Source organism: Mytilus californianus, unplaced genomic scaffold (genome assembly GCF_021869535.1).
Source record: "Mytilus californianus isolate M0D057914Y unplaced genomic scaffold, xbMytCali1.0.p SCAF_5, whole genome shotgun sequence".
Classification (NCBI taxonomy): domain Eukaryota; kingdom Metazoa; phylum Mollusca; class Bivalvia; order Mytilida; family Mytilidae; genus Mytilus; species Mytilus californianus.
This window is the reverse complement of record NW_026262701.1, coordinates 76,668,380-76,681,179: the sequence shown is the minus strand read 5'-3', so window position 1 is coordinate 76,681,179 and position 12,800 is coordinate 76,668,380. Positions and strand designations below refer to the sequence as shown.

The 12,800-nt window shown below is 31.0% G+C and overlaps 1 long non-coding RNA gene across 1 annotated transcript; it reads right to left on the bottom strand.

Annotated features, from left to right (window-relative positions):
* Positions 1-10,063: 10,063 nt before the first annotated feature.
* On the bottom strand, positions 10,064-12,411 carry LOC127702649 (uncharacterized). The gene is made up of 3 exons (XR_007982520.1): positions 12,195-12,411; positions 10,629-10,694; positions 10,064-10,144 (listed from the first exon to the last, which is right to left on the bottom strand). It is a non-coding gene; the product is annotated as an uncharacterized LOC127702649 (long non-coding RNA).
* Positions 12,412-12,800: the final 389 nt, after the last annotated feature.

The window sequence follows — 12,800 nt, the reverse complement described above, 5'->3', positions numbered from 1 at the left end:
AAAAGCTCTGTTTAATGAGATGTTGAAGTCGATCTTTCAAAACATTAAACTAACATATAATGCAAATTGTACATATAATGTAATAAGCGAAAAGTAATCTACAAATTGAGGCCATATATTATCCATTTGATGTTACTCTTTTCAACTCGATTTCTTCATCAATGGCACATGTAAACCAGTCGGTATTAGACATGATCCGAAAGACAAAAATGGGTCCAAAAACTAAGAACCTTTGTCGGAAACTAAGAATATTCCTTCCAGTTATTTTCAAAAGAAGTATGAAACCGTCCTTACTGTAACTGTATTACCTTGTTTTTATGTAAAATGAAGAATATGAGATGGTTGGGAAGCAAGACAACTCGCCCCACTAGCAAATCGCCTCGCACCAAATCGCCCCACATTTTAACCAACTCGCCCCACTTTTTAAAAAATCGCCTCACTCTTTTTTACCAACTAGCCCCACTTAAAAACAAATCGCCCCACACTGGTTAACCAACTCGCCCCACTTATGAAAAAGGGTTAAATCCCGTTAAATTTACACCTGCCAAGTCTCCCCACTTATGAAAATGGGTAAAATCCGGATGAATATATATAATAAAGTTTTGCCAACTTGCTACACTTAAATGAAAACTTATCTACACAGAATTAAAAAAAATCACTTGTGATCCTAATCATGAAAAATTGAAAACTTAATATATGATTAGGATTGTGTTAAATGATGTTTCATTTCTAAAAATATAATTGTAGATACATTATTTATTATTATGTAATTAACGTCTTTGTTGGAGAATAGCTTTATTCTTGCAAGCTTAGTTATTTGCAAAATAATTGTGATGAAACCTGTTAATTGTTTCATAATCAGATATTTTATCACAACAATTTAAGGATTCCAATTTAACAACAATTTCTTTTTATAGCAATTAACGGATTGGTAACCTTTTTCTGCTTTATTTCAACCAAAAGAAAAGAATTAAAATTATTGTCACGAATATTCGGATTTTTAAAAATTTGTATGCATTTAAAAGTCGTTAAACTGTATCTGAATATCTAATATTTATATATTATAGATTCTCAATATTCAGTTTATTTTTAATAAGAACTTTAGTTATAGTTTAATACTTTAATGTTGGATGTAACGCGTCTTCTGATTGGCTGACAGTGTTTTGACTATCAGCTCATAGACATAATTTTGACACGTGACCTTGACGTCATCAACATTTTTTCATTATTTACTCCGGATTAAAATGGAATTTAGAATTAAATTATAATGAATGACTGTAATATTTTTTCTGTCTATTCGAAATAACATCAAAAATGTGGTGCACGCTTGAAAATAACCCGCTATAATATACTGATGTTATTTCTTCATAGACAGAAAAAAAATTACAGTCATTCCTTAATGGGATCAACGAAAAAACATATACGATATTTGTCATTCAGTATAACGAGACAACAATTAATTTCACCCGAATTAAAGAAATTTTGTGGACATTATTTCGAGAAATTGAAATTAAATAAAATTTATGTTATCGATGCTTTTTATGTACATTAAATTAAAGTTCCTTTACATAAATTCTAATTGAATGTATATTTTAAACATATGAATTGTACATATTTTACGTATTAGATATTCAGATGTTTCCAAATGCATTCAAAATTTCATAGAATTTATTTTGGAATACCGCCTCATCGCGTATATACTTCTCCTAGATTTTGAAAATAGAATGGTTGCATTCGTTACCCAGTTCTTATAATATTTGGATAATAATGTTGTTCATAGAACCTCAGTCTGAAAACAGTTATCTTGTGGAAGCTCATGCCTAAGCTAGAACACTATATCTAGCTATATCTTTTCTCGAGATACGAGGAAATGCAAAAGATCCAAACATTAAACATAATAGCTACTGGCTATCCCAAATAAGAACAAAATTACAAGAAATCATAATAATAAACTTACAATGTTCATATTTTCACCAAAACCAAATATTGGAATGTGAATTTGATAACAATAATGAAAATTATCTGTTTTGTATAAAGTGCACTTTTAATTTTGAGGTTTACAAATATTTCTATGAAACCTAGTTAAAATATCTTGTGGAAAGGCAAAAATGTAGGATAACGCATGAAAACTGCTCAGTTCTGGGGGGGTTTTGGCGGCTCCCCAGATCCCCTCCTATTATAATGCCTCCTATCGAACAGGTTCTAATTTACGGCCCTGTATTCAACGGGATTTTACCTTTTTTCATGAGTGGGGCGAGTTGGTAAACAAAAGTGGGGCGATTTTTTAAAAAGTGGGGCGAGTTGGTGAAAAGGTGGGGCGATTAGGTGTGGGACGATTTGTCATAGATTCAGATGGGTGCACATGCGATTAATCTCATTAAATGGGCGAATATAGAAACGTTATCCAGAGGGCATTATTTAATCACTGGTCTTTATTGTGATAGTTACTGTGGGATCTTCATCGATGAACTATTAAGCACACTCTAACCGACATGGCGTTGTCAGTTTATTTTCGATTTATGCGTTTGCAGTCCCTCTGGTATCTTTCGCACCTCTTTTATGTTTAAATCTAAAAGATGCCTTAAGCATGTTAAGTCAAATGCAGGATATTATGCAGCAGTATCGAACATTTGCAAATAACGCTTTTGAATAAAATTTGAATTATAGTCTATGATCAAAACAAATACAAATGGTACATGTAACGGAAACAGTCAATGGGATTTATCAAGACATTCTGAAGGAAGATATTATCAGCTAAGACATGTTAAAGAAATGGACTGCATTGAGAAAATTTTAACAAACACTTTGCCTGACGCAAAAGGTTCAAATAAATAAACCTTGAGCAATAATTAATTTGTAAATACTCCAAAGTTATACATGCTATATGCATCAAATAATATTCTCATCGTAATAGGCTTTTCAGTAAATCCACTAAAATTTTGAAATATAATAAAGTGAAAGCATACGATGGTAGAATGCTCCATAACATTAACGTGTACATTATAACGGGAGAATATCCCTTAAGCAATGTTAAGGGTTCCAATTTAAATGATTGTAAATTATTGTTCACAAAGAGGAGCATTACAGGTTTTTAAAGATTGCTTGAACGATTCATGAAATACTAATTTAAGAATATTGACCTCGTTTGGTACATTAATTAAAAAATCTGCATATTTGTTTCTTGCTTATATTTTATAGATACATGTATTAATATGAATGATAACAATGTACATAATACAGAATTTATTTTCTTTACAACCGATAGCTCCATTTTTGATATGATGGAATGAGGACATTTTCCTATGAATTAGAAGGAGTTATCTTGCTTAATGCATACTATTTTTTCATGCAACTAAGTTTTTTCTCTTTTCTTGTTTTTTATGCGCAATGTTGTATTTAGCAATGTTTAATACAAAGGGTACTATTGCGAAGAAAAACAACAACATCCAACGCCTTTAATCAATATCATTAAAGTATTTTTGATGTAGTCATGTGCAAGACTCTATGCCTGTATTTTGAAATATTTGAATATTATAGACTTCATCTGTCATCTGTCGAAGGAGTGGAAAACTTTCTTACACTAGTTTTTGTAACCAATTAGCACATGATCCAACAAAAGAAATCGGAAAAAATAAGTAAGATCATCTCAGAGAGGAAAAATAATGACTTCCAAAACTTTACGAAAAGGGATTCCTCGAAATCTTATATCATAAACCAATGGTTACCCTATCAAGAATATTTCAGCAACTAGTTGATTATCAACTTATACCACACATTAGATAACTGCAATATCGCATTTAAGTTACAACGGATTATTTAAAGAAATTGATTCCCTGAATCTACCATCAAATTACACGTTTCGCTGGACATGTGTTATCTATACTCTCATGCGAAAATGAAAGAAACAACCGTGATTGAAAATTACGAAACATTGTAAAGGCAAACATCCACCAATGGACTGCCTAGAAGAGAAAATTAAAATAGTGTTCGAAAATGATATCCGTGTATACAGAAACCAACAATTTTTACAGATTGACTGTGATAGTCACTTTCTCTTGTCCACATATTTATAGGTATCACGCACAACACACGCTTTTGAGTCTGCCATGCAAAACCTGTCTTGGCTCCGTCTACATGGTTTCTTCAAATCATTTTCATAAGTTCAATCATTCTATTCATGAAGCACTAAAATTGGCCCTAAATTTTAGATGTTTTTTTTAATCAGGCAAAACATTTACAAATTTCACATAGACATATTTGCAATATTACTGTTAACACAAAATAGCTTCATTTTGGTAGATAATAATAAAAATGTCGAAGTATTGACTCCTTAAGTATGCACTATTTGTGTTGCAACGTCAGTTTTGGTCAAATTTTCAATAATTCTTAACAGTTTTTTGCATAATTTACATTGGCCGCCACCCACGATCCAGAAAGTGTTTGTGTCTAGGGATTCAATTTCATCATTGGTAACTTTTGATTACAGCACATTTTGGATCCTAATTTGCGGCCAAGGAATTCCTCAAGCTTTTAGATTCGAAAAATGCACAAATCATCGTATTTTGACAATATCTCAATTTTGTGCTGATTCTGAGGCCAAAAATGAACTATTATTGAGAGATTTATTTTAAAAATGAATTAAGTTTTTGAAAAAAGGTATGTTTAAGAACCAATATAGCAACACTTTTTTTGAAATTTTGAAATTTTACGATAAAATTGAAATTTCAGGCCATATTAGGCCTAAAGTGAACCTTGTCCTTTGCATCTGTATTTTCAAGAGAGACAATTGTGCTTTTCGACACTACCACCTCTGTAATTACAGGGGTCATTACAAATGATCTCAAAAAAAAAAAAGAAAAATGACAAACATCAGTTTCTCTTTCCAAAAAGCTATACTCTAAATACTATTCCAGTAGCATTCCTCACAGTTAAGCCACTAGACTTGCTAAAGTGAATGTTCTCCTCAAAATCAAAACTCAACTATAGGAGGGGAATCTCAGAAAACAGCTTTAGTCAAGAAGATATTAAAACCAAATGATCACAGAAGTTTTCGGTAAAACTAAAGAACAATATTGAAAGATCCTAATAGAATAGAAAGATAAGACGATCCACACGAATAGAATTCCGCTTGTTGTCACCGTTTATTCCGATCGAAGAAATATTTGGGCCTCTATCCACAAGCACTGGCGTCTCATTGAAAATCACCTTTCTTCAAAGGGGATTTTCCATAACCTGCTGTAATGGCTTATCCGAAAATCTCAAAGACAAACTTGTTTCGTCTAAAATTAATAAAAGAGAATCCTAGAATCGAGTTTAACAAATAATGCGGAGAAGCAATTGTAAATGCAGTACATTAACAAACGGATACAACATATTTACAACATATCTAATCATGAAACAGAAAAAAGTATTCATGTCCTACTTGTTGAACTTGCAAGCAGCAAATTGTTGACAAATCAAACACAAAAGTTATCACCAGACTAAATATTTACCGGTCATTTTATATCAAAGGAAGAATATCCCCAATCACGAGACATTTTTAATAACAGGACATTTGTTAAAAAAATATCACATTTTAAAGAAAATGGCTTGACCAATATATAGAAAACACAAGGTAGAAAACAGAGAGAGATAGAAAGATATTTTGGATGAACCAGCTACGCACTCTTTAAATCCATGTACTGAATGAGAGACATGACATACCGTTTCATTATAAATCAAATGAATAGTTCTTGAACTTCATACAATTTATAACAAAATGTACAATAAGCTGCAGAAATATCTCCCTGTACGAAATATACGATAAGGTGCAAACATGTCTTGTCATCATCAACTTTGACCTTACTATCTAGCAAAATTTTGCGAGAATAAATCAGATACCATAACAATTTTAATACTACTTGTGTGTTAAATCTACGTTCTTATGCATTTATATATGTATTTGTGAATACGAGTTTGAAATGTCTGGATTCTGTGGATAACCAAGCCCTTGATCAGTGCCGCCAACAAATTTGTACTGGTGAGCTTTAGGATGCAGTACTGTTTTTCCGGTCTCAGGCAGCATATTTGTTGTTTGAATTTGATTTCGTGGTGTATTTAAATTCATCCCAAGCTGTAAGGGGCTCATAACAACAACAAACTGTTGAACATAAATGAAAATTTGTAAGCTTTTGAATGTAAAAAAGATAAAGTGAAAGAGATACATTAAAAAATCCGACGACAAGCGCATTATCAATGAGCTTTTTGCTTTACAATACATGTGCGTGTTGTGCATATATTTCTGCATTAATTACTTGTTATGTAAACTTGAATAAAGATATGGGTATAAGCAACCCATAAAAAAAAAAGCTGATACACCAAGATATGAACGATCCTGTATAGCATAGTTGTATACGAGAAAGAATATTGAAGTTGTCGGTACAAGCATTGATTTATACTCAAATAATTATATGTGTGTTACCGAGGTACAGAAATATGTCCATCTGAACGTTTCTCGTTCGGTTGTAAACGTTTTGCTGAAGGGAGGCGGCATTAAATCATATGTGGAGTGTATTAACATGCAGCTATATCTGATCGTAAAAGGGATGTTAGTTAAAAGTATCCGTGTGTTGGGAGATTATTACTCCATCTGCACGTTAATAATTTGTTCAAAAGGTCTGTAAAGGGTAGATGTCCTATTGAAAAAAAAACATTTATGCTCCGAACTAGACACTCTCTGTACTTTTGTCAGTGAAATAGAGTATTTTTGTTTAAACATATTGTATTTACTCAAGTAAATGGATAAGACACAAGTAAACCATACTTATGAAGTCCGCTTCGAATAACAATAAATTACAATACAATATCAATATGAGCATGCAATAATTAAGAATATACAATACTTTAAGAGTCTATCTTTTGAAAAAAGATGACACAGTAATAACGTAAAAATTGGTAATGATGATGATGATGTTGATGATGATGATAATGATGATGATGATGATGTGAATTTACCGCAAATACACTACTATTGGCATATAACAAGAAATCTCTCAGTAATTATATAAACTTTTCTCTACAAGATCGGTCAACATTGTAAATCCTACATAACAAGATATTTATGCCCATGTAGAAGTTGCTACTTGGTGTTTAAAAGCCATCAATAATAATTGTAACCTTTTCATTTTACATATATTAACATGAATTTGTCATGACACCTTAAGCTATGCATGCGTCTTTACTTCTGGTGAAGGTCATATAATGAGATGCAATTCTATAGAATTTCACGTTCTAGAAACTTTCGAATATTTAAATCCTTCCATCTAGAGGGGGAAAGTTGTCTCATAGCATGATGCTAGATCGCCTTTTTTAATTTCACATCCTATTTCATATATACATTTTCATATATTAGCCGCGTAAATATAAACAATACAATACAATACAGATATATTCTTAAAGTTTGACTACATAGTTAGATACCTGCTGACTTTTTGATCCCCAAGGCGAAAAACAACAACAATAGGACGCTGATATAACTGCAACTATTGCTACAGCAGCAGATAATGAGGTTATGGAATATGTTAAAATATGCCATGTTCTATACTCTTGAGGGGTTTGCTGAAATATATATTAAAAACGTGTGTATAATGTAATAAACTTAAACACTTTTTTTATATTATATATCGGTAAAAATGATACATTTTCTTAAATCGTACTTATTGCACTAAAAACATAAATCAATATCTGACTTAATTTTGATGTGCACATCTGTCTACAATTGCAACACATCCGAATTTCAAATATGAAAGTCGGAATTCGAAAGCATTTAAAATTGACGATAGATGTATAATGTGGCAATTATAAGTCCTTGTTCTCGTACTTCTTCGAGAGATATTTTTCATTTAGTTAATGACTTAAAATAAACAGACAAACAACCAAAAAACAAAACAAAAAAAAAAACAAAAAAACAGACATCCATATTTTCTTGTTTCAGCATTGTATGTTCGAAGCTGATGCAGAACAAAATATGTCGTTTGGTATTACACAACTTATCTCGTTGTATAAATTGGAATATTCTTGCATGTTCTCCAAGTTGAAACAAGCACTTCATTTGTTAGCTAAATAATTTGAATGTAATTCAGCATTATTTCATTGATAAAAATAGTTAAAAGTTGAATAACTAAAATACCGAACTCTGAGGATATTATTGGATAGTTATATTATTAGTGTTATGTTCTCTTATATCATTCTTTTCTCAAATTGTGTATATATCATGTATTGTCCAAGCATATCTTGTATGCTCTTGCAAAACAAATATTAATTTATTCAATAACATGTTTACATACGACCTTCAACAATGGGCAAAAACCATTAATTATTTTATTTCTTATGTCTGCAAATTATTAATACTATGTTTTGATGATTTAACTGATCTTGTAAATGGATTTTAGCTTTTATAGATTTCTCAACACTTAAATGCGTTTTAATGTTCTGCTCTTCTACATCCCGTCATTGTGTTACTGTATTGTGTTGTGGTTTTTTTTTGTATTCTTGTCTTTCATGTTTACTAATGTGCCTTGTCTATTTGCCTTTTTGTGTTTCTTTGTAACATATGACGTGGCTCTGTACTTATACATCAGTCATTGTTTTATTGTGCTACGGTAATTTTTGTATTCTTGTCTTTCATTTTTGCTAGTGTGCTTTGTCTACATGCTTTTTTGTGTTTCTTAGTAACATAATTGATTGTTTTTATAGTGACAATTTTGACTGCTGTATCCCTATTTTTTACATTGTTACCTATTTCGTTGTTTGTTTTGTTCCCACATCCTTGTCAATATAACGGAATTTTATGCGACTTTCATGCAAGTGAGAGGTTTGGATAGCTATAAAACTGGGATTCATACACCAATTTCTACATAATAAAATGCCTGTACCAATTCAGGAATATGACAGTTGTTATCCATTCGTTTGATGTGTTTGAACTTTTGAGTTTGCCATTTGATTACGGAATTTCCGCTTTGAATATTTCTCGGAGTTAAGTATTTTTGTTAGTTTGCTTTTTATGTGCGTTACATGTTATCAGAATTCAGATCTTATATCTGAGATTTGCGTACGATCAATTGACAATACTCCATCTAACTTTTCTTCGATAATTATTAAGTGAACGAAGACGTTTCTATTTCTAGTTTTAAATCTGTTTAATATAACAATAAAATCTTCAAAAATTCCTCGTAACAGAAAGCAAATCAAAGGATTTGTCCTTGTGAGTTGATTGAGACGTACTTTTAGAAATTTAAAGAAATTGATCTGTATTAACAATTATTGGCAACGAGAAGGGTAAATTATGAGTTCCAGTTTCAAGTATATATAACTTAAATTCGCATAACAAATTATGTTTATCAAACTAAATAAATAATATAATGCAAATATCGTTTTGTGTAAAAATAAATCAAGCCATTTTGCATAGTAAAATACTAATCCTTGTAAAAAGCTTTCATTTAATTTCACAAAATGAAACTGACGAGTTACATGGTTAGATACAAAATCATAGAATAAAAAAGAGACTACAGTAGACCCGTAAAATCTACGATCTTGACAATAACAAGTCCCAACAAAACTTAGATTAACACCGGTTTCTTAGTATGTACAAAACAAAAAACGAAAGACAAACATAATATACAGCAACAAACGGCAACCACTTAATCAAAGGCTTCTCACTTGGTACAGGCACATACAGTTGCGGGGTTAAATATGTTTGGTGGCGCCGAACTCTTTTCCTAAGTTGGGACAGTGGTTTAAAAGGGTAAGGTGCATCAGATCGACATTAAGCATTGCTAGGTCAAAGCCAGTAACAATTGAATCTAATGTATCCAAGACTACAATATCAATCTTTTTATACCATACAATTTTTAAGTATTTGTCTACTTAACATTTCAGACATCCAATTTTCAATTGTTTCGTATAGCAGAAGTCCGGTAATAATTGTTTGTTTTTCGAAAAAAAAGTTTTAGATAAACTGTTTTGAGTAATGAAACTGCAATAAAGAATTCGAATAGATAAAATTACTACATGTACTTACAGCACTTCCAGCAGTAAGTGTGAAACTAAATATAATCGGGGAAAAAAATGCTGCTCCAATTATACTACACACCATAAAACCGATTTTCTGAATTAAAAAAAAACACGTATTCACTCTATATTTTTTACTCCAGTTTTAATGGTTTTCGTCGTTTTCCGTTGGTCGTGATTCTGATAGTAATTCGATTAAAATATTTGATTGTTTTTTTTTAGTTTATTTTCCGAATAAATGTGTTCTCCTTCATAGAAATATCTTTTTTGTAAATACAATTAACGATTACAATGTGCGACAAGCATTAACATATACACAAAACGAATAACCGCATTTATCTTTTTCTACAATCACGATTACACGCCGTACACTGTACATCATGAAAATGTGACAAATATTCATAACTGGATGCGATCTCAATCAAGCCTTAAAATCTTCTGGCTAATTAAACTGTACTTACATTTTGTAATGTATTCAAAATTCTGTTTTTAGCTTCATTTTCTGTGACTGGGACTGCCTTGTTTGGAGTTTTTTAATGAAATAAATTTCTTACGTATAAACATCATCCAATTATCTTTACCTTGCATTTAAAACTCGATTCTGTATTCTTTGACATGCACAGAGGTAGGCATCCAGTCATGACAAACTATAATAATTAGTAAATTTAAAAAACATCAATTATGACATATGTCACCGTGTTATAAATCAAATATTACATGTTTATCATACACTGCTTTTGAACGATGATGTGATCTTGTTCTATAATTCAGTAACAACAACACGTCATTTTGTATGTTATTGCATACCATAGTTTTAATATAGTTAGTCAAATATCATTACTCTGAAATCAGTAATCTTGTCGTTTGAATCGACACGTCCTTGGATTTAGTATAAACTATTTAGTCAGTTCTAACGGATTTATTTCTTAACCGGTCTGGACTCGGGTCGATTTTTGATCTAATTATAGTCACTCATTTTACTATTGATAAAAGTCATACACGTACAAATATCTGCATTCGGTTTGAATTAGAGTTTCACCTATTGTATGGATACCAACCTATTAAAATTTTGTCGTTTTCATTTTTCATTTAAAGGGATGTACATATTTTTTTTTATTCATTTTGAAAATATCTTATTTATAAATATCAAACAGAAAAGGAAAAGGTATTATGTTTAATTTTTTTATGACTATATATAGTTTATCTTTTTGTCTGCTTTTCTTTTCTGCTTTCCATAGAAAAAAATATGTATGAAAGTTTGCCATATATCACCATATTCTAAGTTTTTATTGAGGACTTTTTTGGAAGTGCAATTTCTCATCTGAAACAATTATTCCAATTGGAACTAAACATGAAGCATCAACAACTTTATGGTCCATCTACTTTTTTTTACTTGAAATATGTTCAATAGGTTATTGAACAACGGATACACAACTGAAAAAGCAAAAAAAAAAAAGGACAAGAAAAACAATCCATGAACCACCTGTAGATCGGGAATGTATTCAGAAATTTAAGATTTTCAACATGTGTTTGCCAGATTTTCTCCAGGATCATCATACAAGTACAAAGACAATTGCAGTCTTCCAGCAGAATCATTGAACCAATGGTAGAATACAAATCAAATTATAGTGCATTCGGGTAAATACACCAAATGCGTATTTTACTCAAGAGAAAATTCACAAAGGGGGATTCAGTAAACTTGATAAAATCAAAAATTTGACTTTACCAATCAACGGAACGAATGGAAAACAGATGTCATAATTCTGATTTAGAAAAGAGTTGTTTTCGAAGAAAAAAGTGGTTTAAACCTGGTTGTATATATATTAAAACCTCCTCTTTGTGTGACAGTTGTACAAAATTCCGATATATTGACAAAATTAGGTGATCAACCCATTCAGACAAACATACCAAAAAGTATAAAGATATAAACAAAGATGCCATCTTAAAAGTTGTTGTAGTTGATAGTTTATTTGACAAAGACGACAACAATACAAAAATTGTAGTTCATACAGTTGATAGCATACATAAACTTTCTCTATAAAGCACACATTTAGTGAAGTATAAATTCAAGGTAAAAACAAGTGACAACAATACTATTTATACTGTTTTCACCATGTCCATTCTCTTACAAAATATAACATACTTACCCATCCAGAGCATATAAGTATTGGTAAGGTTACTACGATATGGAAAACCCTCCCTATCAATTCAACTAGGCTCAGGATTACTAATATTGCGCCGAGCCCAATCTGTATACCACCCAATATTCTAAATGTCTTCACACGAAATATTTGTTCAGGTCCTTGATTTCCTCTTGTTTGCATACTCACAGCGGTTTGCTCAGTGTTGTTAGTTGTGGTTTGCATTTTTCTAAATATATGAATAAAATAGCATTTTACTATTTATAGTTATTAGACAACATGTCTTAGTCAGGTGTTTTCAGATTTTAATCACATTAAACTTAGAAATGACTATCAAGACTAGGTAACTTTTTTTTACACTTGAATATAGATTTATTGCACTATAGTTGTAAACAATGACCTTACCGCTACAGCTTTTACTGTAAGGTAACTTATCAAACAAGAAGTTTCAAATAATCTATTAGTTGAAGGCATTTCTTTAAAACAAAATCAGGGTTAATAATCATTTAAATTGTACTTTTGTGAGATTAATTGATTTTATTTCATTTCATTTTGTTGTCGGGGAGGGGGGTGGGGAGTGTTAATTTTTTTAGTTGTTTATTTGTTTACTTC